This window comes from Chelonoidis abingdonii, chromosome 13 (genome assembly GCF_003597395.2).
Source record: "Chelonoidis abingdonii isolate Lonesome George chromosome 13, CheloAbing_2.0, whole genome shotgun sequence".
Lineage (NCBI taxonomy): Eukaryota > Metazoa > Chordata > Testudines > Testudinidae > Chelonoidis > Chelonoidis abingdonii.
The window spans coordinates 22,032,446-22,057,058 of NC_133781.1; the positions used below are offsets into that span (position 1 = coordinate 22,032,446).

Consider the following 24,613-nt stretch of genomic DNA (forward strand, 5'->3'; position numbering starts at 1 on the left):
GGCTGGCTGCTCTCTTCAGACCCTGCTGCTGGTCCAGGCGCCCTGGACCAGGAGAAACCTGACCTGGAGGAAGGACAGGGGCTACCAGGGCTGCCTGCCGCCGAGTACCTGAAGAAACTGGAGGAGCCTGAGCCTGAGGTGGAGGGGGAGCCGGAGCTGCCAGCACAGAATACTCGGATGAGCTGGATGGACTGGAGGGACTTGCTCAAGGGAACAGGTAGGAAGGAGCCCAGGGACAGAACTGCACAGTGTGGTGAGTCTATTTGGTCAGCGTATTGCAGAGGAAACCCGCTGACCTGGTGGCAGGACCCTCGCCCTGCCACTTTCAGGGCCCTGGGCTGGAACACAGTGGAGCTGGGTGGGCCAGCGTTTCCCTGGCCCGGCCAACTCACCTTGGGTAGCAAAATCCCAATAGTCCTATAGACTCTTGCCGGCGCCCTGAGGGGGGCACTATAGGCTCTTGCTGGCTCTCCCCTGCCTGAGGGGGGGCACTATAGACCTTTGCCGGCATCCCTCCCTCTGCTAATTCCCTAGTGACAGATGGCCTGATGCAGGCCAGCCAGTGGAACAGTAGCTACCCACCACCCCCTAGCAGCTCGCTGGTCCAACCGAGATGGGTCACACACTCAAATACTATAATGAAAGGTGCAGAATAAGAATGTAGATAGATGGCCCTGTATCGGTAATGAGGTTTGGAACAATCACAGTTATACTCTCTGATCACTTGTCAGACTTTGCAGAGATATACACAGCCTTGAATTACTAGCTCAAATATACAAACTCTCTAGCTTTGATTATGGTAACTATTAAGAAATGGGGAGCAACAAAAAAATAAAATATTAGGTACTATTTTTTTTCCACTGTGAAGGGAAACTAAATATGCACCATCCATTATCTGTATTTTGGATATGAGTTTCAGTGAATGTAATTAATGATTACTCTGTTGTATTTTAAAATATCAGAGAGGTAGCCATGTTAGTATGTAGCCGCAAAAACAACAAGGAGTCCAGTGGCACCTTAAAGAGTAACAGATTTATGTGGGCATAAGCTTCTGTGGGTAAAAAACCCACTTCTTCAGATACATGGAGTACCAATATATCTATGCTCGTATCTGTAATTTTCACTCCCTGCATCTGAAGAAGTGGGTTTTTTACCCACAAAAGCTTATGCCCAAATAAATCTGTTATATTTGTGATCTCACCTGGAGTTTAGTTTATTGCTTAACAATTAGCAATGCTTGTGCTAACTCATTAGTAAATAATTCTGGGTGATCTCTGCAAACACAGAGTAATCTGAATCAGTGTTTACGATGGCTGAGTGTTGAGTACCTGTTTGTTATCCAATATGTCCTTTATAAGGGAACAACATGCTGCATAGGGGATGGACTCAATGATCCGAGTTTTCTTTTCCATCTTGAACTAACCATGATCTGCTGAGAATGTGTGATGCTGGCAAACCAGGTGCCAGCTCATGCTTAGCCCCACCCTTATCTCAACTGCACACTGATAAATACATAGCTAGAATTAGCCTGGTTCACTTGTCTGTTAATATTGTTAGTATAGGTATTGGAATTACAAAAATGTGCTTAGTGTTTAGACATTACTGAATGCTTGTAAACTGCTGCCTGCATTAATCTCACTTATAACATCTGTAACCCATGTTATAAGGTAATATTTAAGTGTCTGCATTGTCCACCTCTGTAACTGTATAAATCACCAGACAGGAAAGAGATATGAACTAGCATGAAATGCTGGCTTCCGAAAGGAAGTCCATTAACACCAAGGTGAATTAGTATGGAATCTTAAAGAGGAAAAAAGGCTTTGTTTGCTCTCCCCCAGCACCCATGGAGATGAATTGCAAGTAAATGTGCTCATTGGCTGAGTTTTCAGCTGAGAGCACTGAGGGGAACACAATAAAAAGCCCTAACAAGAAGAAACTGGATCTCTTTGCTGCTTGGATTCTAGTGGGGCAATATTTCTAGGCATAAGCAAGGGATCCCCAGCTTCTTAGCTTGGGTTAGCCCTAGAGGACGTATAGAGTTTATCATAGAAACTTCTATTACCTTTTGAAACTTAAGACTGAAACTCATTTGTGTGTATATAGGCTTTAACCTTGTAAATAATGCTCATTTCTTTTTCCTATGTAAAAAATCTTTATATAATTGGCTACAAGCATTGTCTTTGGTCTGAGATGTAAGGTGCAATTGACCTGAGGTAAGTCACTGGTCCTTTAAATATTGCTCTGATCTTTGGTTTAAGGGACCATCTGTCACAAAAGTAAGCTTACCTGGATGGCAAGACAGAAGGAGTACTCCAGGGGTCCATCTGTGACTCCATGTTTTGCTGTTATAGTTTACACTCGAAAATTGGTCAGTGAAATCTAAGTATAGAATCTGGGGGGTTGAGCCCTGTTTCCGAACAGTCTGCCGCTTAATGCAGTACTGGAAAGTGCTCAGATACTGCAGTGTAAGAACTGATATCAAGTGAAAGGCAGGGGAACTGAAAACTCCATGAACTTCATCAGTTATTTTAAGAAAAATTGTCCCCCCTGTTGGGGGAGATTTGTGGGCCTACCACATGTGCAGGGTGCAATACCTCCCACCCCTCAGATCCATCTGAAGGGCATCCCCAGATCTATGGAGATGTTCCTACATGTACAGCAGCCATCATGTGCAAATGTGCTAACCCCCCTTCCCCACCATCAGCACACTGTCAACAGGAGTTGTGCTGCTCATGGTTGATTCCCCCTGCAACTGCTCAGGAACAGCCTCTGGAGAGGGCGTGGGGAGAATGGTGGGCCCAGCACAGCATCAACTCTTGATCAGGTTTTGGAATTGAAATCTACAACCTTAGCTAGGGGAAGCAGCTGGTTTTTGCTCCATTCCCTCCCCAAACACCACTGAAGCAGCTCTCCAGGGAGTTGGGATGATGCTGCAGAACTGTGGCTGCCTCCTCAGCGTTCCCCGAGAAGTGATTCTTTAAATCAATGGTTCTCAACCAGGGGTACATGTACTCCTGGGGGTGCACAGAAGCCTTCCAGGGAGTAAGTCAACTCATCTAGATATTTGCCTAGTTATACAACAAGCTACATAAAAAGCGCTAATGAAGTCAGTACAAACTAAAATTTGATGCAGACAATTACTTGTTTATAGTGCTCTATAGACTATACACTGAAATGTAAGTACAATAATTATATTCCAATTGATTTATTTTATAATTATATGGCAAAAATGAAAACGTGCAATTTTTCGGTACTAGTGTGCTGTGACACTTCTATATTTTATGCCTGATTTTGTAAGCAATCAGTTTTTAAGTGAGGTGAAACTTAGGGTACACAAGACAAATCAGACTGCTGAAAGGGGTACAGTAGTCTAGAAAGGTTGAGAGCCACTGCTTTAGATCTGTCCCTTCTCCCTGGAGATGTGTAGGCCAGTGACAAGAGCCATTGTTGCTTGGAACAACACAAAGATTGGGTCACAGCTTTACCTGGCCACTTTGTATGGGATTCTGTATTTTCTGCAGCCCAGTTCTGCCTCGTCTTCCATCACCCAGAGAGATGGTGATAGTCGAACATATTACATCTGAAATAAATAGTAGCAGAAATAAAATATTAAAACGAAATGTTAGATCCATAATCCCCCAATGAGTCGTGCAGCAATAGAGAGATGTGTGCAGCAGGTAGAATGACAACTTAAAGCAAGAAGTAGAGCGAACTTGCTGACTAGCAGCCTCAAGATTTATTCCACATTATTATATTAACTTCAGGATTTAAATCTGGCTTTTGTTCCAAGTAGAGCCCTTCAGGGATTGTGGGTAATTTTCAACATATTTAAGAGAGTACACTGAGTCCTCCCAAAAGAGCAGTTTCATTAATTGCTTGGTACTGCTGCTGCTTGGACTCATAATCCTTTTCTTAAATTACAAAGTGCACTTGAGCCAAGACATCTCCCCTATATGCAGCAGCATGAAGGAAAATACCATCTCTATGGTTCTGCTGCTATTGTTGACATAATGTTCCTCTGTAAATTTCATGGTATTTCTGGAAAGGGATCTGTTTATCTTAATATTAACATGCACATGGTCCCTACCAGCCCTCACCATAATCTTAGTTACATAGCTGAGTTATTAAATAGTAATTCCTAACGCTGAAGGAGAATTGTCTACCCGGGAGGGGAAACAGGAAGAGGGAATGTCTAAGGCATTGGCATGATAAAGCTAATTTCAGAAGGATTTATCACAATCAGGAAAAGAGATCATGAGGGACAGATGCAAAATGGTTGGCTAATAATGAACCAGATTCAGCCGCCCTTTGCCATACTGAGTGGTGACTTACTCCGTGAGTAAGGGACTACTCGGAGTGAGTAAGAGTGGCCGAAGCTGGACCCTGCGTGGGTGCCTCTGAAGGTGGGAACACCTCCCACTTCGGGCTGCCATTGTGACAGGTAACTTCCTCCATCCTGACCGATCACTACCAGAGCAGTAGACAGAGTGGGATTTAATACCACAAGAAAAGTTTAACACTGAAACAATAATAGGAAGAATAAGAGCATTTCCAAGGTCTGGATGTTTGTACCAGAGTAACTGACCTTATCTTAGCCTCTGGCCATGTAAACAAGATTTTCTGCATTTCCCAGTTGTACAAGCTATGAATAGAAATACTGAAGGCAGCAGATGTGGGCTGAGCCTGTGGTTTCTGCTAGGGAAAGGCATATTTGTTCAAAAGAATTCAGCACAGGACCAGATGTCTTGCTTGTAAATTCTGAATGCCCTTTTGGGGTTCAATTCAGTCCCTTTCTCAATCAGCTTTCGCTGATTCTCTATACATTATTTCTGCGCAGCCTAAGATCAGGTCTCCCTGGACTCTGGAAGGATATGTGTGTCACCATAAGTGATGCGTATCAGGGAAGCAAGTAGCAGGCTTCCATCCTGAGCTGAATCTAAAAGTGGTACCAGCATTAAGTAAGAATAGCAGCTATGCCTGGCAGGAGCTGAATTAAAAATTGGGTACAATGTTGGAGGAGGAAAAGAGGATTGGACCATGACAAAATAAGTCATCTGATGTATGTGAGGGTGATGAGGTATTCGGGCAGGTTAATTCTAAACAGGTGGGGCCAGTTCTGCCTCGGGCAGCAAAGTGTGTAATGCACTCTCACACTCTCAAAGATCTGAATCACTGTATCTTCCTAACAAAAAAACCAAACAAAAAAAATGCTCTTTGTTCAAGGGGAGTAGGACTAAAAGTTCAGCAAGCAAAACAACATCTCATTCCAGAAGCAACCCTTTTGGCAAAATAGAACTAACAAGGAGACCTCAGGAACACACATCTTCAGCTGAACCCCTAGCAACTTGAGGTCCAAAATACATTTGGGTGCCGAAGTATTATTCCAATCCTTTCTACTACCCATTGGATTGCTGGGAAGGGGGAGAGGCTTCCTTTCTCAGGCTCTAACCAAGAGCCACAATGCTACCAGCTAGCTTTTCATGTTTAATCAGGATAGTCCTCTAATTAAGAATTTGTTGTATATTTCAATATTTGGCCTATGATCAAGAAAGGAATTGTTGGGTGAGGGCAAAGGGACAGCAAGATGAGGCTTGCACCTTGCATCATCCATTACAGGAGTTGGTATTTTATTTTGGTACTTAATTTGGAAGGCCAATAGATTTGTCAATAGCTGATGGATGTTGTAATAAAAATAAAAAAGTGAATCAGATTAAATGTGGGAGCTGGACACCTTCCCAGTGCTCCTGTCAAAGAAAACTGTCCCATCTACCCATTGAAACAGCATGGGTTCCCATTTGCATTGCTTATGAGATGAGCATTCTTTAGCACTCACAATATTAGCAAGCTGGCAGCCATGACAAACCTCTGAGCCACTGCGGATAAATCCAAATAGATCAGCCTCTGTTTTTGTATTCCCTTTCGGAAGGCAGAAAACCATGGATTCATCATCTTCTGAGCAAAGAGTTGAAAGGCCTTTGCAATTATGGGGGTGCTTGCTTAAACAAATTCTGCACAAAGCCATGTTTAACAAACCAATTAGAAGAATACATTTACTGCTTGCTTGGATGCTCTCTGCAGAGGTTATGTGCCATGAACCCTTTAAAGTAATGGCTGATAAGAGCTCAAAGAATTTTACTGAAAAGAATTTTCTGAATCAAAACGGCAGATGTGATGGTTTAGCAGATGTATCAAGTGAATTAATTGGCTGGGCACTAAACTCTCCCCGAGTTACAGGCGTGACCAACCAATCCATTAAAGGAACGAAGAGACACCACACTAAATGTATTTTAAACGCATTCATTTTCTATGCTCTTCCATCTTCATGCTTTAGATGGTTGTTTTACACTCCCTCGTCAACAGAATAATGACTTAGTAAAGCAGGTGATACATAAATACCAGCATAAGGAGAAAGAGCTGTTGTAGGCCCCTTGTGAAGTTGTGACAGCACAGGAAAGTTAGTCAAGCTGGCCAAGACACTGACCAGTAGTTAGACCAGAGGACTGGGTGGTAGTCTCAGCTCGGCAGTGTACCTCAGACTTTTGGGGAGACTTTGAAAAGTTGTTTACACTTTCTGTGTTTTCCTTTGTACAGCTGTACAGTGAGCGGAGCTATAGATCTAAAGTTAGCCCCTCTTTTGCAGAACAAATCAGTCACAAATTGATCCTGCTTATTGGTTTTTAATCAGTTCATCATTAGTCTTAAGGATACACCAAACCCTTTGTACAAGTAACTGTCAGCCTGTCGGAGGAATGATGGGGCGCCCTCAGCTGGTGCAAAGAACTGGCCTCCATGGTGTGTCAAGGATGTATGGACTCTCAAAATCCTGTCACTCTCCCCACTTTTACCTATGTGGGAGAGCAACAGAAGTTGTATGGCAGGTGGGTCCCTCCACACCCGTGGATGCAGGATTCAGTTCTTAGAGAATCCATAAAGGTATGTTCAAGCTCAGTTTAACTGATGCTGTTATAATCTCATACTATTTGCATTCTAGTTTAAATCTGATTTTCTCTGGTCAGACCTGTCCTCACAAGGCTGTGGAGTTAGGAAGATGTTCATACTCTTTAAAAGAAATTGACAATTATTTATGTCGCACAAGTTTGTTTTCTGGAAAATGGCGATGCTTGTTCTGCCTGTAACGGAGCAGTGAGCTTTCTCGGACTGATTCTATTAATTCCAATAACAGAAAGGGCTATGAAATCAGTCTGCTGTCAAGGAGACAGGAACTGAGTCCCCCACCCCTGCAAAAAACTGTGCCACTCATTCATTTGCAGGAATATGATAAACAAGTGAATCTAAGAGAAGTTGGTTCTGGGTGGGCCCAGATGATAAGGGGTAAAGCCCTGTTCCACCTTTCACTGGAGGCTTTCAGAAGAGAAGAGACACAACTTGGACCAGAAGATCTATCAGGTTCCCAGGTGGGTAAATTGCTTTTGTTATCAGTGGTGCACTGTGTACTTATGCAAATGCATCCTGATTCCAAAGTCATGAAAATTATTTCCCATTTTCTCTCTGTAATGATGGCTTAATGTCCACCCCATAGCACCGTTCTCCACATCCCAGACAATAGAAATATATCATCCCTGTGGTATGTGCTTTCTGTTTACAAGGAGTCCTGCAGCTAGAGGTCACTTCAGAGAAGCAGGATCTCAGAAGGCAAAACAAAACAAACCGATGAGATAAGTTAAAAGGCTTTTCCCCATCACTCCGTGCCCATAGAAGAGGTTTATTATTTTATGGATAGTAATTATGTTTGTGTGATTATTATAAGTCCTGATTTAAAGATGTGGTAATTGGTCTGTTTCTAAATATAGGCTTTGTTTTGTGCTGGGGGGTGGGAGGGTGAGAGAGATTTACTGTGTTCCAATCACTTAAACCTGCGCAAAGCCTTTAAAGGCAACAGGCATAATTTGAAAGCAATGGAATTGTACAGGTGTAATTATGAGGGCATAATCTGTAGAACCTTGCAAGAATCTTGATTCACAGATCATGGGGTTGAGCTTGCAGGGCTGAGAATTGTGGGGAAAAAAAACCTTTTCAATTTCAAAACATCTTTTTTACTTGTGAACTGGCCCCATTTGGTATGAAGTTAATGAAAAATGGCCAATTTGTGATTCCCTGATGCCTCTTTTGCATAGTTATTTTCCAGTGCAGAGGACATTTTACATAGGGAGTAAGTGGTGCACAGAGCCTTGTGCGGTGTCTCTGCACGGGGCTGAACTTTATCCACTGAGCACAGGTCGTACAGATCGTATGCAGAGAATGTAGCACATACCTCCTGTGCCATGCCTTGGTCAGCCCAGTTCATTTTCACTTTGTCACAACATTTTAGCTGTAGCCCTTGAGTCCACTAGCCTAGCCTCTTCCTTTGATCTTCCCTTAACATCTAGCAAGAGGTAGCATGATCCAGTGGGCAGGGCACTGGATTGAGACTTGAGTTATACTTGGCCCTGCCGCTGACCAGCATGTGAATGTCACCACGCTGAGCCTCCCTCATGTCCTCCAACCCTTCATCTCTATTTAGACTGTACGGTCTTTGACACAAACAATCTCTTACTTTGCAGAGCACCTAGCATAATAGGGCAGCTAGGCATTTCTAGGGGCTACTGTAATACCAATAATACATTCAGCACTTTCCAGATATTCCCACACTGAGATTTGGTCTTACATGATTAAATCATCAGAGCATCTTTTATAAGCACTGAGACTGGGGGCTGAAATAAAAACATTGGTCAGGTTGTGGCACGATTGAGTTAAACCTTTTTTTTTCTTTCAAAAAAAAAATAAGAAATGGAAAAGTTCCAACCCACCAAGATCATGATCAACCCCTCTGACGAATCATGGGAACAAAATCATTTGCTCCAGCTCTTCTCCTCTAAGCTGTATGTTACTTACAGTCCCCACTGATTTAGTCGTAAATTTTTTTTAATGTAAATTGTTTGTCACAGCTGATAAGCAGTTTAGTGGGATTCACGCTGTGACTATGCGGCATCCTAGTGTACTTGCTGCTATAAAAACTGCCTTGGTTTAAACTTAAACCCAAGCTGTCAATACAGCCTGCTAGCAGAACAGCCTCCTGGGGATGTGTAGAGAGGGAAAGCGGGATGGATTGAAGCAAGTTGATCTGAAATCAAATGGAGGTGCTGCTGGTCTTCATTATGGAATCAAGAGATGGTTCATTTCAGCTTTGAATTCTCAACTTCTCAAGATGTTTCCAACTTGATTTTTCTCCCATTGTTCTTAAATAGTTAACTATTTGGAAGGACTTATCTGTGCAGATCTCTTGTAAATATTTCAGAACAGCTTGGGCTGGGTTTGTGGTGTATCCCAGCTTCGATATGATAAAAATCATAGCCTAAGAAAATATTTGAACTATGTTTTATGATCCCTTTCCTTCTCCCCTTACATCAGGTCTCCTGCTCAGCACTCCTGCCTTTTCTTCACTGTCTCCACAGTGAAACCCGGAGACTAAAAGCAGAGGAGAGCCCTACTCTTCCCCTTGGGTTGGGTAAGCTGAGGTCCCCAGCAGGTGGTCCTCCTCTTGGTCGATATGGTGAATGCTTCCACTCCTGTTTCAATCTACTTTACCTACTGGCTTAAAACAGCGGTCACCTCTGTGAATACGATGATTTTCTCTTATCTGGCTTCGTAATCTCTCCCTGTTTCAACTCTAGTTAATGTAAAAAATGCGGCTGCTATTCTGTACAGGTTATTGGACTGCCTTCTTCATCATAGCCCCTTCCAGGAGTTCTTTATGCAGTGTACCTACATCTCTCTCAGGTAGTTCTTTCTCTCATCCTTGTGTGGGTAGTGTAGTGTTTTTGTTTTATGTGCTGCTCTGTGTTTGTTGGAGAGAGACAAGGTCAAAGAAGTGTGCCTTGCACTTGGAGCAGTGGAGGTTTTTGGTAGTCCTTAGTTCCTGCACGAAGTTGCTCCATACTCTCAGCTCAGCCCCAAACAGTCCTGTCTTGCACGGAGGTGCTTTACCCCATCCCCTCTAGTATCTTCCTCTGCTACCCCCACAGTACATCCCCCTCTTGGTCTGATGTCTCCTATTCAATTCAAATTCCTTGTCCTTATTGATAAAGTGCTACAGATGCTTGCTCTCACCTAGCTCTGTGCTCTCCTATGCTTATGTCTGTTCCCTAAACACAATTTCCTAACTAGGGGCTAGTCTATACTGTGGGGGGGGGGGGCGGAATCGATCTAAGATGCGCAACTTCAGCTACGCTATTCAAACTAAGTATCTTAGTTCAACTTACCTGGCTGTCCTCACGGCAGCAAGTTGACTGCCGTGGCTCCCCCGTCGACTCCACTTATTCCTCCTACTGAGGTGGAGTACAGGCGTCGATTTGGAGATCGATGTATTGCGTCTAGACGAGACGCGATAAATCAGTCCCCAATAGATCGATTACTACCTGCCGATCCAGTGGGTAGTGTAGGCGTGGCCTACTTCTCTTCAGTCATCCCTTCATCTCCTGCTCTGATACATGTCTTCTGCTGTGCTATGTCCCTCAGTCTGTCACTCTCCTCCTTCAAATTCCCCCTCTGGCAATCTCTCTTCCTCCCTTCTCACTCCTGCCCTAACCTGAAATGTTGTCCTATGTTTATCATAGGCTGGCTTGTATCCTTTAATTTGAGTTGAGAGGCAGGGAATGCATTTTCACAACTGCTGCTCCCATTTACAAGTAAAAATAGAGAAAACTAGATAAGTGTTTTTACAAAATGATTCCAGCTCGCAAATTCGCTATAAAAATAGTTCATGCCTAAATGAGAGTGGTAACATGTTTATAAGTCACTGGTGGCCCAATTCTCAAGCCCTAATGTATGTCCTGCAGTCGTGTAAGAGCTGAAGATCAAGGCTAGCACCATTGCCTCATCACACCTTTCCAGCCACTGGCTCCATACATAGATACACAGACCCCCCTGCAGAAGAGCATACACAAGGACACTGCTTTTGTGAAACGGGTTTTACATGTTTCACCTATTAACAGCCATGTGGGGAGAAAGAGGAAGAAGATGTTCAAGTTCTTGATCCCTCTTAGAAAGCCTGCTAAGTGTGTTGATGTGGGTCGGGCAGTGAAATCAGAGATCCTGGAAAAGGAAAGTTTAATAAGATGCTCAGTGGAAGCAAATCTTGCAGCAAGAAATGAGCTAAAGATGAAAGTCCCAGTAATGCTGTCTCTGAGTGGTAAAAACAATGAGATCTATGGCAGTGGTTCTCAAACTAGGGTCGCTGCTTGTTCAGGGAAAGCCCCTGGCAGGCCAGGCTGGTTTGTTTACCTGCTGCATCTGCAGGTTCCGCCGATGGTGGCTCCCACTGCAGGCGCGGCAGGGAAACAAACCGGCCCGGCCCGCCAGGGGCTTTCCCTGAAAAAGCGGCAGACCGGCTTTGAGAACCACTGATCTAGAGGACTCACTGAGGATCAGGGCCCTTGTGCTAGGCACAGAGTGCAGTTCTTGCCCCTAAATACTTAACAGTCTAATTAAAACAAGACAAGCAAATGTAACCAACAGTCGGAAGGAGTGGGACAAATGTAACGATAGTAAGGGTGAGTTTCCATAGGGCAGTTGCATGCACAGCCAAACGGCTTTGAGATGACTACATTTGAAAATCATTTATCATATAAATGAGATACATATCAGAAATCTCTGTTGGCAATATACTTAGGGTCTGTCTCTCATATACATTTGTATAGCTATCTGTCTTCTAAACTTGCCATCTAAATAGACAAGTCAGACAAAGGCTGGGAAGGGAAAAGGGAATCCAGGTCCTGTGACTCCCACTCCAGTGCCCCATCCATTAAACCACGCTGCTCTGCAACACGTGTTGGATTCCTTTGAAATAAGGGGGTTTATTCTCCAGTGCGATATAGTTCATTGACTTGGCTACTGAGATTTCATAGCCAGCAGTCATCTTCTTGGATAAAATGTCATTACAATATCCCAGATTTCTGCCAAGCTGAATATTCTGGCTGCACTCTATAAAACTGTAACACATACAGCACAGTAGGTCAATGATTGCAATTGTGAAATTGTTGTTAACTTTCCCAGCTGAAGGTTATCAGCTCTGACAGCATAAGCTGATGTCCGGTGAACCATAAGCCTTATTCTGAGAGTACTTATCAGTCGGCTGACTTATCTGCCAAGGCAATTCACGAGCAATTTGTGAGGAAGAAATAAGACACAGCACTGAGGCGGACACATGAAACTTTAAACCAATAAAAGAGGTATTAGATAATGCTAACTCATCAGAATAGGCCATGAAATAGGCCATAAAAGAGATAACAATATGAGAGGGTTCATAATGGAAATAACTACAGTATCAGGCAGATATTGATTGGCTCCCAAATCTGTCAGTTTCAAAGCCATTTCACAGCACTTCTCATCCAAAGATCTCCAAGAAGTCTCGCAACATGAGTGTGAGGTAGATCAGGAGCATTATGTCATTGTACAGATAAGCAAACTAAGCTATAGAGAAGTAAGTGACTTTCTTGAGATCACAGCAAGCCAGCATCAGATTCCCCAGGAGTCCCAGCTCCCTTCACCTTGCTCGAGAACCTATGCTAAGTAAGAGTGTGTAAGTAAGATCCAGCAGCTATTTTACCAAAACCCTGGTGAATAACTCTGGTACTAAATATCATCTTTGATTATGAATCAGACATGCCTTTTCTTGGTTATACAGGGACCTGGTAGCCTATATTTAATAAAACAGAAGGAAGAGGAGGCACTGCTCAGCAGGATAACAGACATGCCAAACCCGCAAAGAAAAACAATGTAAAAATTGGGCTTGTTTTTGGCTTAATTGGCTTGTGAGTTGTTTGTTGGCTAGTTTTTGGTTTACAGCTTGTTTGGCTTGTAGCTTGTTGCTGCTGCTTTTTTTTTTTTTTTTTGATCAACTCCCAGAAAGCAGGCACAAGGCGGGAGAGAGTCAGGGGTGCACAGCAGGGCCACCACCGTCCCAGACTGCACACAGATCTAGTCACAGAGTGTTGGGGTTCTTAGGGATTGGCATGTTTTGGCCTTGTTTTGAAATGGGATTAGCTTGATTTTTGGTTTATTGTGAAAATCGGGGTGCTTATTTACTGCGTGAAAGTTGGCAACTGTGCAGGATGACACAGTTTCTAATGTTTTACCAACAAACCTGCACGAAATACTCGTTAGTAGTCAGTATGTATTGTTCTAATCTTATCTCAATGTTCCATTTTAGGAGTTTAGGGGATAATGTTTGCGAGAATGTCCCAACACTCCAAAGAGTTAAAACAAGAAATTGTTTTTGTGTTACCTCTACTATTGTATGTCCAGGGAAGAAAGAGTCCTGAACTGAATCCCCACCAGTGTTTGCTACTGAAGTAGAATATTAATTACTTTGCCCTTGTATAGTGTCTTCCAGCTGAGAGGCGAAAGGTTTTGGCAACCCCTACTTTAGTCTCACAATATCGTCAGGGGCGGCTCTAGGGATTTTGCCGCCCCAAGCATGGCAGGCAGGCTGCCTCCAACAGCGGACCCTCTGCAGGCACACCTGCGGGAGGTCCACCGAAGCCGTGGGACCAGTGGACCCTCTGCAGGCAAGCCGCCGGAAGCAGCTTGCCTGCCGCTCTCACGGCGCCAGCAGAGTGCCCCCTGGGGCTTGCCACCCCAAGCACAGGCTTGGCATGCTGGTGCCTGGAGCCGCCCCTGAATACCATCTGTCAGGTAAGTAAAGATAATTACCTGCATTCCACAGCATATTTTGATTGCATGCTCATCATATCAGGGACTATAGTCTTCTTTTGTGTCTTGTAGAGCGCAGAGTCCACTGTCAGTCCTTAAAAAAAAATTAAAATCTAGATGAAGAAATGAGTAGAGCTGGCTGGAAAAAATGTTTTGTTGGAATTTGCCAATCTATCAAAATTAAACTGTATCATGGGAATGATTTGATTATGACTGTGATTGGTTCCCCCTCAGGGTGCCATCTGGAACTAGGGTACCACTGAGCCCCCCTGACCCACCAGCCTAGGCTCCCTTTTACACTGTACTGCTGTGACAAGCTGCCAAGCCCTTTCTAGGCTCCAGTGTGCACTTCCACCAGCACACATAGAGGTAGGGACACATCCAGCTGCAGGTACATGCAGACACTCTGACCAGCCCCTGTATGGGAAGGCTCCAGCTAGGGCACCTCTCAGTTCCTAAGGCACACACCCCCTCTGGAGTGTAAATCCAAAATTTTACCATCCTGTGCTGCACAGGGAACTGTACAGCATAAACTCATAAAATTCACCACCACCCCCCTCAATGTGGAGAGGAATATGCAACAGCTTTCTGCCCCGAGTTATAACTCCCACACACTGGTTTTAGATAAAGCAAAACCAAGTTTAACTGCAAAAGAGAGATTTTAAGTAATTACAAGGGATAGCAAACAGATCAAAGCAGATGACCTAGCAAATAACCAAAGAACGCAAACTAAGCTTAATATACTACATAGATTGGACATGAATAGCAAATTCTCACCCTAAGTGATGGTATAAGCACGCTGCAGATTCTTAAGGGGCAAGCTGCACTTGCTCACAGCTTGAAATCCCCATCTGTCCCATTCACAGATTAAAAATTCTTTAGCCTGGGTCTAGTACTTTCCCCAGTTCAGTCTTTGTTCCTTAGGTGTTTCCACAAGTTGTCTTGGGTGGGGAGTCAGTGAAGAGCCATGATGCTGTCACTCACCTGCCTTATATACCTTTTGCGTGCGGCAGGAATCCTTTGTTTAAAGCTTGGCTCCCACTCCAGGCAGTGGAAAAATACTGACATCCCAAGATGGAGTCCAGCACCAGGTGAACTGGTCACATGTCCCTCTAGTGTCACAGCAGCCATTACTTGGAGGCTGTCCTAGGAAAGCTCCCCAGGTGGGAGATAAGCTTCTCCTAAGGTCTATTGTTCTTTCTGATGGCTCATTAACTTGAATTGACCCTTCCAAGCCAGCCATTTAGACTGAGAGCCTTTTGCCTAGTGGTCACTGTCCAGGAACAGTTACATGTGAAATAGATACATAGTCAATATTCATAACTTTGGAAACAAAAATGATACAGGCATACAAACAGGATAGTCACAATCCGCAAATCATAACCTTTCCAATGACATCTCACAATACTTATCTGCATAAAATACATCCGAATTTTAGAATAATCATATCATATCACCAAAGAATTTGGGGTGCAGTGTCACAATGACCACCTTCTGTTGGATCACAGGCAGGTTTCAAAACTGGTTTCCTGCCAGCTTGCCCACTTGGCTGCTCAGCCACCTGCTAAGCAAGGGACCATAGAGCTTGGGAGCTGGCACTCCCAGGGCATCCAGGCTCCTGGCTCCCTTTCAGCCCCCTTTCAGGAGGACTACCAAAGACCCAGGGCTTCCAGGTTCCCCGGATCCCTGGCAGCCTGCCATGGAACCTGGAACCTCAGGCAGCTGTGGACTGAAATTGACATAATTCCTGTCAGTTTCACTAACCACCACCAATAGCAGCAGCAAAACGAACTAGAACCATATTAACTTGAGAGATTCAGTGAGCTGCCCAAAGTCAAACAGTGAAGAGCCATGGACCTTCCTTTTATTACTCTGGAATTAAAAATTCCTGGACATAAGGAGCTGTAGTTCTGCACATGATGTTTGCATCCTTTACAAATATTGTTTTCACTTTGAATTGAAATATGAATCAAAACTACATTCTCTCCCTTGTCAAGCATTTCTCTCCTGCCGTAGGTGAGACAGTTTTAAAATCTGCTGTATATTTTCTGCAGGTATTTCTATAGCAGTGTCCCTCTAGCTTTCAGAAAGTATTTGTTGAAGGTAGCATTTGAATTAGTGATGTCACCTGCCACTGCCTTTGCAAGAGTCATATCCTGCCCCCCAAAATGTGATAACCAAACTGCCTATAGAATGCTAATAAATACAAGGCAAGATAAGATCTACCTTACCTAGCTTATCTTCTCCTATATAATATGAGAACAGGTCTTTGCTGATCCAGGACTCACTCAGATAAGTTTCTTGTTCTTGCCTAATCAGTTATGTCTTTAGCAATATAGTGCAGGGAAAATTGGAAAAGAAATAAACAAGACCAAGTTATTTACATAGCAAGCATTTGAAGAGATAAACCAGTAACATACCGTATGTATAGAAAGTATAAAATAATCTCATGTTTATGCATTAGTTTCCTTTACATTAATGATTTGGTTCTACACTAAAGCTGGTTGGGAATTTTTTGTCAAAATGTTTTTCAACTGAAAATGTGATTTCCAAAATAATGAAATTTTCAATGAGGAAAATGTTGATTGTTGCTGAGGTTTTTTTCTAGTTTCCATCATGAAAATAAAAATAAAAATGTTTCTTTTTTGGTAGATTCAACATTACTCTCTGCAGATGCCTCATGCCCACATTTTCCCCTGTGAGTTGGGCTCCCTAGCCAGACAACAACTCCCAGGGTGCAGTCTGGTTACGTATCTCCCATGATGCACTGCAACAGCTCAGCCAAAGGGAGAGAGGACTGTGCACCATTGAAAATGTAGTCAAGTCAGGAAGACTGACCCATAGAGGAGAATGGGAACATGAGGCACCTGAACCACAACTCCATTAGGCGCTGCTGAAATAGTAGCAGTGAGAGCAGAATTTAAACTCCTGTTTAGGTGTAGAATACAGGTCTATAGCATAGAATACGTGACTGAAATGTGGCACCATGGCTCTGATCTTCCTGGGAAAGTTGTTCTGAAAAACTACAAAACTCCAACGGAAAATGTGCTTGTCCAAAAACAAAAAACACACCATCAATACACTAAGTTCCTTCTCATAAAACAAATGGCAAAATAGGAAGCTTTGCTAGCTTTAAAAAAAATACGATCAGTAATTCTGGAAAAATTTGTGATTTAAAAATGTAGCTGAAACAGAAAATATCACAAGGGATGGCAGATCAACTCTACTGATGGCTAGGTATTAAATATTAACTGTTTTTATAAGACAGGTGGAATTACAAAAGACTTGCCAAACTAGGAGTTGCCCAAAATGACTGATTGCATCATGACATTAAACATCCCCAGGCAAAGAAAACGAGGTACTAGGAAAGGTCAATGATATTCCCTCATAGGGTTTAGTTATTATGATTTGCTATTGAGCTGGTGGTAGAAAAATATTTTTTCAGTATTCATACTTGAAGGTCTTGGTCTGCATTAAACAAAGAGACTTTGAAACATAATTCCCCATAACTGGTGTTTCTGAATGTTAATAGATTTTCAGTATGTTAATTGCAGCATGTTCACAGTTTGTGCGTGTGTGTGTGTGTGTGCACAGCATATAGATCAAGGGTAAAATTTTCAAGAGCATGTAAGTGACTTCTGAGTCTAACTTTTGTTTAAGAGACTTAAGTGCTTTTGAAAATTTTTCCCAAAGAGACTATTATATGAATCAGAAGAACACACTCCCACCTCAGAAGTCTGGATCCAAAGTCAGATCCAAATTTCAATGCTTGCCCATCTGACTGTTGTTAAGGCACTACATATTGGCCATTGGTCTTCAGACCTTACTCTCTGCTGTAACCTTAGTTGATATAAATTGGTGTAGCCCAATGAAGCCATGTGGATTTACACCAGCTGAGGATCCAGCCTTGTCCGGTTACCTAGAGTGCATAAATATAAATACAGTACATGTATTGCGCCAGATTTCAAAACAGACTATGGTTAAGAGGCAAAATACCTTTTCTACCTATTAACATGTATAGAGACAATGTGGGGAGGGGTTCTGTGTGGTTAAAGACATTTTCTTTGTTGCTTTTGCTGAAAATTCCTTTTTCCTCAGTATGTGTAATTACCACCATGATATATTTTTGACACAGAAGAATTGGTCTTGTGATTATTATTGCCCAGAACTGACATTAGGGCTTCTCTCAGGTGTTTTTAATTGCTTCTCTTATAATAACAACAGTGGCTTTCATCCCAAATGACCACAGAGTAAATTACAAACTAACTTCCAAATCATGTTTCCTACCGCTGATGCCAAGGCAGCTCTTGGATGAAATGCAACAGCTGTTTTTTAACAGCACACAGCAACATAATTCAGAGGTGGAGGAAGTGAAGAGCAATGCCACATCCAATTAAAAATTCAAGCAAGGTCTAATTACCCAAGGTAGAATTAGATCAGGACACCAATATTACAAAAAGGGCCATGGAACTTTTAGAGACTCTAGCTCTGTCCTTCTGCTTTGGTCCTGAACTGACTTAAAGGTAAGACTGCCACCTAGTGGACCACAACAACACTTCAGCAGCACCCATTAGTTCCTTAGAAAATACTGACCCAGCCTGTCTGCTTTGCTTGTAAAATCTGATGGGACTTTTGCACCGGGTAGGTAAGCTACATATGATCAATTTCTATCTTCCTGTCTACTGTTTTTCTTAAGCTTCTATAATCGCACCCATACTCTTTGCTTACTTACATTTTATTAAGAGATAAAGAGAACTGCTGGCAGCACAACTTATTTTTTTCCGTGAGTATTAAGAGATGGTGATGGAATATAGCTGAGCTGAGATAGGTTATGAGTTATAGTACAGATACCTAGTGTTATCTTAATACTAAAGATGCAGACCAAATTCTGTCATGGCTTGTTAAACAGGTAAGTGGTCCAGATAAGATAAATGCCTGCCTCTATTATTCTTTTTTTAAAAAAAAAAATTGTTCAGTAGAATTTTCTCTGGCAACTCATTTCAAAGAAATTATATCTTAGCTGTAACTGATAAAACAATAACAGCAAGTATCCTACATTGAATCTTCTTGGTTCCAATAAAGTCACTGCTGCTTCTAATGCACTGATATAAGGGTTATCGTTCATGAAGTCTGCTGGTGACTTGGGCTGTATCGAATGTTTTCTGCAATAGACTGGGCAACAAAAGCAGCAGGAGTTCAACCAAAGCTCAAGTACCACGTGTGAAGGACAGTGATGTGCTGTTAACTCAAAATCAAGAATGAGCACTGGTTGTGGTATATCGCCATTCAAATGAGAAGAGACCAGTCAAACCAGAATACTGATTTAAAGCTAGTGACCTTGATTTTAATGTGTTGTATTATCAGGTGCAATTTGATATGGATTTGGCTCAATTGAGCCAAATTAAGGATAGGCATGAACTCACATGAAGAAATTGTGAGTAACAAGCCTTTGCCAGATCTCTGTGCGTGCAGCCTTGTTCCTCAGGGAATCAGAAAATTGATGATAAATGCACAATATCTTGTTGTCCATGGGTGGTTAGAGAATTCCAGATTGAAAGAGGTTGGGAGTACCTCTGCCTACCAGATGAAAGGTTAGCTATAGCTCAGTACATTTGTGTGTAGTGGTGGAAAACATGATTTATCTGCGACATCAGGAATAACATTGCTTTGTGTTAACCTTCTCGGTGTTATGAGGTTAGGCTGTACTACTGTGTAGATGCGTGTACTGCATATTTCTATGTCTATCTATGGTAACAAAACTACAATAGTTGCAAACTCCTTAAAACCTTGCTAGGAGAAACTTTTAAAAGCCCACCGTAAAAGTTTAGTTTATATTTTAAAAATTCACTTGGCCCTGGGGAATCTGCTTTCCGATAAACCCCAGAACGATTGAACCAGAGTCTCAGGTAATGTCAACTGGTGTAGCGCTACATAAATCAATAAGGACAACCCAGTGATTAGGCTGCTAATCTGGGATGTGGGCGACCTGGGTGCAATTTGCTGCTCCCCCACTGGCTTCCTGGGTGACCACGGGCAAGGTCACTTAGATCTGGCTCCTCCAAGGTGTTTAGCTGCCTAACACTAGCTAACTAACTTTGAGGATTGGACCTTAGTCTCTAATTCCCTGCGTTGCAGGGGTGTTCTGCAGGATAAATACATTAAAGATTATGAGGCACTTGGATACAGCAGTAATGGAGGCCATATGAGTACCGAAGGGAAACAGATGCTCCTATTTATACCAGCTTAGGATCTGGGCCATTGTATGTTTGGAATCTCCAAAGTGTATTAAGTGCATTAAAAATTAATAAAGTTGAATGGTCCCAGTTCTTTGTTTACAACCTACAATCTGATCCATGCAGACAGACCTGTGAAGAGCCCCACTGACTTCAGTGGGAATCTGTAGGGACATAAAGGTTTGCCATACAGATCAGACTGCAGAATTGTCACCCTAATAGTCACCAAGCAGATGGGGGAATAGGATGCCATGTAAGTAAATGACATGATGTTCAGCACTAATCCTGTAGTTCCATATATTAGTAAATGATTGTGTGTGTTTGTAGTGGGATACAGGACAAGGGATTAATAGGTGTTACGGATGAAGACTAGCTCTCGTTCCAGTTGTAGGACACCATGTGAGGGGACTAAAATCACTGGTGGCCTTTCTTTGGAAAAAGGAGAAATAAGCATAAGTAGTATAGTGTCTCTCCATAATGTCTTGGAATTCTCATATACAATTCCCATGCTTTGTACTTGTGGGATAATGTTCTGTAAAGTACTCTCCAGGAACTGAAAGTCATACACTTTTCATTATCCTTGTTGTTGAAATCTACTTTCTCCAATATACTTTTCTTCTAGATTTTGGGTCTGTATCCAAGGACAGGAATTGATATTCATTCTAGCTAGCCAGAAATATCTTGTAACATGAAACTTTTAACTTTGAGGAAAGTGTAACAATTTACAGATGAGTTACTTATTGTCAAATATCTCAAAAGCTCCTCTAAGTAGGACAGCTGCAAGACAAGTTATTTATCAACAGTGAGCTTGTCTACACAGCACCTTAGTCCACACTTCCAGGGGTAAATTGTAAATTCTATTTGGGCATCAGTGCGTTGTGCACCATCTGGCCCATATGGATCCTGCTGATGGGCACTAAAAGTTCCTTTATGTGCATTAATGCAGTCCCTTTTCAAACCGTACTGCATTAACCCTTTACAATGTCAGTGACATTTCAGAAAGCATCAGTGCAAGGCCAAGGAAGATGATACTTCCAAGCTGAGAGAGGTCAGGAGTAAAGAGTTGCTCTGAGTTTCCTATTTCTCTCTAAGAACAGGATGCTAGCACATTTCAGTAGTCTGTCTGCTCACAAGACTGAGCAGATAAGCTCAGCAGAGAGAGCGCTGCATCGGTGTGCCTGTGATTGTATGCAGAATGAGAGCCCTGAACCAGTGGGATCACAGGCGCATAAGGGAGGCTGAAGAATTCTAGTGCTCATGTTTAGATTTAAGCAGATTGCTTAACTGGTTACAAATTCAGCTAACAGGTGTAGTGAAGACAGATTCTTCGCATTATCAAACTCAGTGCAAAGCAAGCCAACAGATCAAGCAGTTCTGATAGACCCTTGCTCACTACCAACTTCCCAACATACAGTTTAACTAGGGTGACCAGATGTCCTGATTTTATAGGGACAGTCCTGATTTTGGGGTCATTTTTTTATATAAGTGCCTATTACCCCCTATCCCCTGTGCCGATTTTTCACTCTTGCTATCTGGTCACCCTACGTTCAACTCATCTTGGTCGTCAATTACCGATCACCGCAAGGTCTTGTATATGCTAATTAGTTTTTCAGCAAAGATTTCCCATGGTTGCTAACATGAGAGAAGATTTCCAAAGCTGCCTACAGGATCTGGACAGAACCACTAAGGTCCCGGTCTACACTGTGGGTGGGGGGGAATCGATTTAAGTTACATAACTTCAGCTACATGAATAATGTAGCTGAAGTTGATGTACTTAGATCTACTCACCACGGTGTCTTCACTGAAGTGAGTCAACTGCTGCCGCTCCCCCGTCTATTCTGCCTGCGCTTCTAGCAGCGCTGGAATACAGGCGTTGATGGGAAAGCGTTCAGGTGTCGATTTATCGCGTCTAGACTAGACACGATAAATCAACCCCTGCTGGATTGATCGCTGCCCGTCGATCCAGCGGGTAGTATAGACATACCCTGAGTAATTGTGGAAATAGCCACCATGTTTCCTGCAGTGTTTAACACTGTGCTATTTAGAGCTAAGGAGGGTTAGATGACAGAGTTAAAAGATACTGGCAGCCACGGGAGTTTCATGTATTCCTGCACTCCGTATGTTAATACCCCGCAGGGGGATTGCACTGGTGGGAAATGTTTGCCGAAAACCTTACTGTGGAGAGACAGCCAGAGTAGCACATACAGTGTGAGAAATGCACTGAACTGAGAGCCACTGAACCCTTTGCCTTGAATTTCATCACAGCCATAGAAAGTATTTTCTTAGTGCTCCACCCCTAGTATCAGCGCATGGCATCATCTGCAGGTTTCATTCCTCACAGAACTTACTTTCAAAGGGCTTACACTCAAGAATGCAGGCAGCTGTGCAAACCGGTCAGCTGTATGGATGATACAGGCATCCAGCTAGCTGCAGTGCAAAGTTAGAGGCTGTGTGCACCCTGGGAAATATCTGAGTTCCCTCCCTACAGGCTAGTTCAAACTTAGCATGTCAAGGAAGTGACACTGCCATAAATCTCCATTAAGGTGACATGCATTAATCTATTAACACCAACCCTGTGGAACCCCACAAGCCAGAGTAAAGTGCTGGACAGAGGCCACGTCTACACTACAGGATAAATTCGAATTAGCTTAAACCGATTTTATAAAACAGATATTATTAAATCGGTTTAGCGCGTCCACACTAGGATCATTAAATCGATTGTGTGCGTCCATGGTCCAAGGCTACCGTCGATTTCAGGAGCGGTGCACTGTGGGTAGCTGTTCCACAGCTATCCCATAGTTCCCACTTCCGGGTTGAGAGCCCAGTGCCTGATGGGGCAAAAAACATTGTCCCGGGTGGTGCTGGGTACAGCCTCACCCCTCCCTTTGTGAAAGCAGCAGCCAACCATTTCGCGTCTTTTTTTCCTGGGTGAAGAGAGGAAACGCCATAGCACAGCAAGCATGGACCTGCTGAGACCATGGACCCTGCTGAGATCAGTAACGCAATCGTGCAAGTTGTAAACACCTCGCGCACGATCGTGCTGTCTATGCTGAGCCATGAACTGCAGATTCAGGAGAGGGGGGGAGGAGGAGGAGGAGGAGGCAGCTACGGCAGTGCAGCGACGAGAGCGATGACGACATGGAGACTGAATTCTCCCTAACCGCGGGCCCCTGCATTTTGGAGCTACTGCTGGTAATGGGGCAGCTTCTACCCATTGAACGCCGATTTTGGGCACGGGAAACAAGCACAGACTGGTGGGACCGCATAGTTTTTCAGGTGTGGGGACGATTCGCAGTGGCTGCAAAACTTTCACATGCGTAAGAGCACTTTCTTTGAACTTTGTGACTTGCTTTCCCCTGCCCTGAAACGCCATAATACTAAGATAAGAGCAGCCCTCACAGTGGAGAAGCGAGTGGCAATAGCCCTCTGGAAGCTTGCAACTCCAGATAGCTACCAGTCAGTCGGGAATCAATTTGGAGTGGGAAATCTACTGTGGGGGCTGCTGTGATGCAAGTAGCCAAAGCAATCGTTAAGCTGCTGCTACGAAAGTTTGTGACTCTGGAAACGTGCAGGTCATAGTGGATGGCTTTGCTGCAGATGGGATTCCCTAACTGTGGGGGGCCATAGATGGAACCCATATCCCTATCTTGGCCCCAGAGCACCAGGGCACCCAGTATGTGAACCGCAAGGGGTACTTTTCCATGGTGCTGCAAGCACTGGTGGATCACAAGGGACGTTTCACCAGCATCCACGTGGGATGGCCAGGAAGGGTTCATGACGCTCGCGTCTTCAGAAGCACAACTCTCTTTAAACGGCTGCAGCAAGGAAATTACTTCCCAGACCAGAAAATAACAGTTGGCAATGTTGAGATGCCTGTCGTTATCCTGGGTGACCCAGCCTACCCCTTGATGCCATGGCTCATGAAGCCATACACAGGCAGCCTGGACAGTGGTCAGGAGCTGTTTTAACTACAGGCTGAGCAAGTGCAGGATGGTGGTAGAGTGTGCATTTGGCCGTTTAAAGGGGCGCTGGGAGATCATTACTTATTCGCTCAGACCTCAGCCAAACAAATGTCCCGTTTGCTGTTGCTGCTTGCTGTGTGCTCCACAATCTCTGTGAGAGTAAGGGGAGACCTTTATGGCGGGTGGGAGGCTGAGGCAAATCACCTGGCCTGCTGACTACGAGCAGCCAGACACCAGGGCGATTAGAAGCACACCAGGAGGCGGTGCGCATCAGAGAAGCCTTGAAAAGTTGTTTCAGTACGGGCCAGGTATGGTGTGACTGCAGTGCTTGTTTCCCCTTGATGAACCTCCCGCCTCTTTGACTGATTCCCTGTAAGCAACCCACCCTTCCCCTTTACTTACAGCTTGCTGAAGGAAATAAAGTCAGTATATTTTAAAAATCATTTATTCTGTATTAAAAGTCATTTGTATTGTTTAAAAATCGTGTATTCTTTCTTAAAATTCATTCCCTGTAAGCAACCCACCCTCCCCCCTTGGATGTATTCTTTATTAAAAAGTAATTATAAAAAGAGGCAGAGAATTATCTAGGTATCCCTGCATGGTGTGTTTGGGAGGAGGATCGGAGGAAAGGAAAAGCCCATTAAGCACATTTCAGCTTAATGTCAGCCTTTTGGTTGGACTGTCCATGGGGGTGGAGTGGCTGGTGCA

The 24,613-nt window shown here is 43.5% G+C and overlaps 1 long non-coding RNA gene across 1 annotated transcript; it reads right to left on the minus strand.

Annotated features, from left to right (window-relative positions):
* Positions 1 to 3,123: 3,123 nt before the first annotated feature.
* Positions 3,124 to 21,816, minus strand: LOC116839587 (uncharacterized). The gene is made up of 3 exons (XR_012656918.1): positions 21,732 to 21,816; positions 13,715 to 13,804; positions 3,124 to 3,580 (listed from the first exon to the last, which is right to left on the minus strand). It is a non-coding gene; the product is annotated as an uncharacterized LOC116839587 (long non-coding RNA).
* Between the last annotated feature and the right edge of the window lie 2,797 nt (positions 21,817 to 24,613).